The sequence below is a fragment of the Lycium ferocissimum genome, chromosome 12 (assembly GCF_029784015.1).
Source record: "Lycium ferocissimum isolate CSIRO_LF1 chromosome 12, AGI_CSIRO_Lferr_CH_V1, whole genome shotgun sequence".
NCBI lineage: Eukaryota > Viridiplantae > Streptophyta > Magnoliopsida > Solanales > Solanaceae > Lycium > Lycium ferocissimum.
Genome location: NC_081353.1, coordinates 14,663,342 through 14,668,159, shown reverse-complemented (window position 1 = coordinate 14,668,159; position 4,818 = coordinate 14,663,342).

The following is a 4,818-nucleotide window of genomic DNA, read 5'->3' as shown; positions in this document are numbered from 1 at the left end:
GTAGAAACCTAAATGCTTGCTATTTGTGAATATGAGCATCTTGTTGCCTTTGTATTTTCACATTACATTTTAGGACCTGTTTTAACATTGGTTGAGATTTTGTCTTAGAATCTAGTTGTGCCAAAGTCTTAAAGGTTGACTGGATTAAGTATTTAGAAGATCACTATTAATCCAAGTCTATTTGATTACCTGTCTACATGAAATGTCTCTGAATCCTGCTTGAAGAACTTGAGTGTATTAAAATGAAGTTAACACTGGTTCTAGTTAATATGTGTGATTGTCCCATGCCTAAAATCTTTTAAAAAGAAGTGTGAGTCAAGTTGTTAACTTGAATTCATGCTTAAATCACTAAATTCCTGCATAGTCTTATTGGAGCAAACTGATTCAAGGTTCTATGTGAAAGCCTACCTGTCATGTTCCCTCTGGAACTATTTGAGTCCTGGCCTGAGCTTTAATACTTTGCCCATGTGTTTAGTTGCCACTACTTGGCTGATTGCTTCATAGGAACTTCTTTGACTTGGTTAGAAGAGTTTATAGTGTGACATGACCTGCTGAATGTTCAAACTAGCCTGTGATGATTCTGTGGAGTTAAAATGATTTAATGAACCTACTAAGGACAAAATTGACCCAGGCTAAAACTCAATCCAAAAGAATGTGGGAATCACTCTGTGTAACTTAGGTGTGCTTAGAAGGACATACATCTTGTCCTGCTAGCATTACTAGTTGGTTTTTTTTTCTGAATATCATTGTGTCTGTCAATAGTTGGCTAGACTAAAAGAAGCCTAGTTTTATATACTCAACTGTGTCCTACTTGTTTAAATCCCCACTGGTCTTGTTAGTCTTGCACATGTCCCTCTGTGAATTAGATGAACGACCTAATACAGTGTGCAGATAAATCTGCTCAGTTGTGTATAAAGTCCCTATATGCTTCTTCTGCTAACTGCCATTGTGTAGATTCTCTTGTGCGCTCCCATGAACATTAAGACTTATAGTTAACTTCTATCTAAACCATGTCTACATGCTTATGACCTGACCTTGCCTATCTTTATGTCTGAGTGTTCTTACTTGGCCTGCTATTTAAACCATGTCTGCTTGCTTCTATTTACCACACACACACACACACATATATATACACACATTGTAGTGGTTTTTGTTCATCCATGACTATGTATTATGTGTCACGACCCAACCCCGTAGGCCGTGACTAGTGCCCGAGCTGGGCACCCAAACACATTCATCAAACTCGAATCACACACATATGGCTTACGCGTATACAAATATCGACGACGTTCACTCAAATTATCTCAACTATCTCAAACACATCTCAAACATAAACATATATATATATATGAAGCCGGCAAGGCTATCAAATGGCGCGACGGCCCAAAACATATACAAATGCAAGACGACAAGGCTGCCACGGCGAGTGGGATCGCCCAGAACATATAACATACAAACACACCTGTACAGAATAGGCCTAACCCACATAAACGTCTACGGACCTCTGGAACGGACCAACGAGAATCATATGACGGGACGGGCCCCGCCGTGCCCCGAACAAACAAATACATATGCTACGAACGAATATGTACCAAAAGGTGGGCTCGGAACAAGAAGCACTCCAAGAATAGCCGATGGGGAATCCTAAGCCGGCGGATCGCCAAAATGCGTACTGCGGGCATGAACGCGACCCCGAAGAAAGGGGGTCAATACGGAATATGCGAGCATGTAAAGCATGGAATATCATAAACAGAATCGTACTGAAACAAGGAAACGAGGAGGACAGAAAAGTAATACGATAGCCAGAAATCATAACACTTGCCTTTGAAACATAAATCATACGTGTCCATATCATATCATCGAACCATAATATACGTAGATCGTGCCGGCCCTCAACGAGGGACTCGGTGATAAGGTCATATAATCGTCATGCATAGCCATCGTATAGTCATACATACGTACGTATACGAAGTACCCGGCCCTCCGGTGAGGGACTCGGTGAGCAAAGCCATATCATAATCATGTCATCATGCCATCATATATATGCATATACCGTACCGGCCCTCGTGAGGGACTCGATGAATAGCGTTCCCGCCCTTTCGGGACTCGGTGGATAGAATCATCATATGCCATCACAGCCGCCATCCCCATATCATCGTATCATTATATATATATATATATATATATATATATATATATATATATATATCGCCCGCCCCCCAACGGGGACTCGGTGAATAATGCAATAGTACGGCATCGAATACATACCGGCCGGGACTCGGTGAATAGGAATAATAACGGCTCGCACGAGCGAGTAGTGAGAAACCACGTACACAAATCATCATCACGAGACTCAACAACATAATCAAACGAAATCTCATTTTAAAGCTAAATAACAGTCAAGTCAAGTTCCTTCCGAAAATCATTCGAGAACATATCAAGTAGTACTACAGAAATTGTAGGTACGTGTCAAGATCATATGACATAGCTTGTGGAAATCAAAAACATATCCGTCATTACAGACTCAATAGAATAGTCGAAGCAAACTATTATTTCAAAACCAAGACGAACGTCAAATCGAATTTTCTTTCGAATACCACTCGGGAGCATATCAACCCGAACTGCTGAAACCATAGTTATGTATCAAAACCATATACGTAAGATCATTATCATAAACTCAAAAGATAAGTAAACCGATTGTACTTGAAATCGGGATCATAATCGTATCATATTCTTTCAAAAGTCGTCAGAAGTACATAAAGAAAAGTCGCGGGACCCACGGACGGGTGTCGACCCGAGCCGGGCCCGCCTATGGAAAACATAGTCATCATACATCATGGAATACTTTTTGAACGTATCGAAGCGATCCGGCTCTGTCTGTGAAAGTTACGGACTTTCGTAGTTTTCGGAATCATTTAGGAACAAAACCCTTTTAAAGACCAAACTTTTTATGCAACCTTTGCAACTTATTCATACAAAAGAAATAGGGGCCAATATTTCATCATGTCATGCATACGAAGACCAAGAAACAAATAATAATCACAGACATAGTCGGATCGCAAGAGTAGAATTTCCTCGAGGCTCGCATCATAGCCTATTTACGACTAAGGCATGCCAAAAGAAGAAAGGGTTGCGCTTTACATACCTTGATCGCTCTCAACGCTAATCCAAACTCAAGCTAATTCCAACCTACGTCTCGGGCTGCCCAAGGTCTACAAATAAATCATAATATGCCAAACATTAGCTATAGACATTTGGGCATTTAATTCCAAATTAGCCCTTAATTCTACAGAAATTTGGGCAGCATTTCCCCTGTAAATACACCAACCCCGAGAATTTAACACTGCCGAATCAACAACAACAACAACAACAAAAAACAACCTAGCAACATCAATAATCAATCCGAAAGGCAACATAACATTAATAACCCTCTTTTACATCATTCAACAACATTCATTATTTCAATTCAACGGCTTACATTCAAGCCAACATTATCGCTCATACATTCCAATACCAACCCAAACCCATACCAACAACATTCAAAAACATTTTAAACAATTCATACAATATTTCCAACAATTCAACAAAGGCTCCAATTTGCCCACAAACTTCCCAAACCCGAGAACAATATCCATCACACATTCCTCACTTCCACATCATCATGATTTACACCAACAATCCACATTCTAACAATGCCATTTTCTTAAATACACAAATTACATCAAAAGCACAATAGTCTCCAATTCAGCCCACAACACTTACGATATCAATTTGAGTCATTAAACTCTTATCGCCAACATAGAATTCATAACGACGACGACTAAAACATTAAGTAGAATTAATCCATTCATTGCCATACAATATGACCCATTTTCGGCCAACACTACATATATACATATTGATGATTCTCATCCATTTCTTCACTCTACAACATTCAAAACATGCTAACTAAACTTCAATTCATTACTTCAACACAACACAACACACACACACCTACACGGCTATACACTACACACAACCTCAACTCCAACATGCCATATTTCATGAATTTCCTCCATTTTAACATACTACAACATACATACACCCTTCATAACACATAAAACATGATTAAATCTTACCTTTGTTCTTCCACTTCACAATTAGGCTAGGGTTTGCGATTGACAAAACGGATGGTTGGATGACCCAAACAACACTTTCACACCACTTAGGGACCTCCAATTAGTGGATTTGCACCAAGGAAATATTTTTGGGATGGCTAATTTTTGGTCTTGAAAATTAAGGCTCTTGGCCGAATAGTTGTTGAAGTTGTTCTTCAACTTTCTTGATTTTTCTAAGTATGATGAAATGAGGAAAGATGACTTATTGGTCATCTTTTATGCTTACACATATATTATACATGTGTCCATGGCCCACACATGGGTTGGACCAATCAAATTTGGCCACAAAATGTGTGGGCACCACTCCAAGCCACATGGCCAAATGGCCAAATTTTCATGATTTCCAACTTTCAATATTTCCAATTTTGGTCCCAAATTTTTCCTAATTGTTCCATACCAACAAATTCATGAACAACTTAGGTCTTAAAACGAAATCGAAGGTCAAAAGTCTCGACATTGTATCCCGGAATGGTTTTGTCTCTAACCTATCATAGTCAATCCGGATTGTCCCAATGTACGAAAATGCGGGGTATAATATTATGGTTGTTGCTTCCACTCATACTATGCCCACTATCTCTGTTTAGCTGTTGGTTACACTATGTCTACATATGTCAATCTATGCTATCCTTATGTGCAAGTGTGAAACCCTGTGTTATCATTC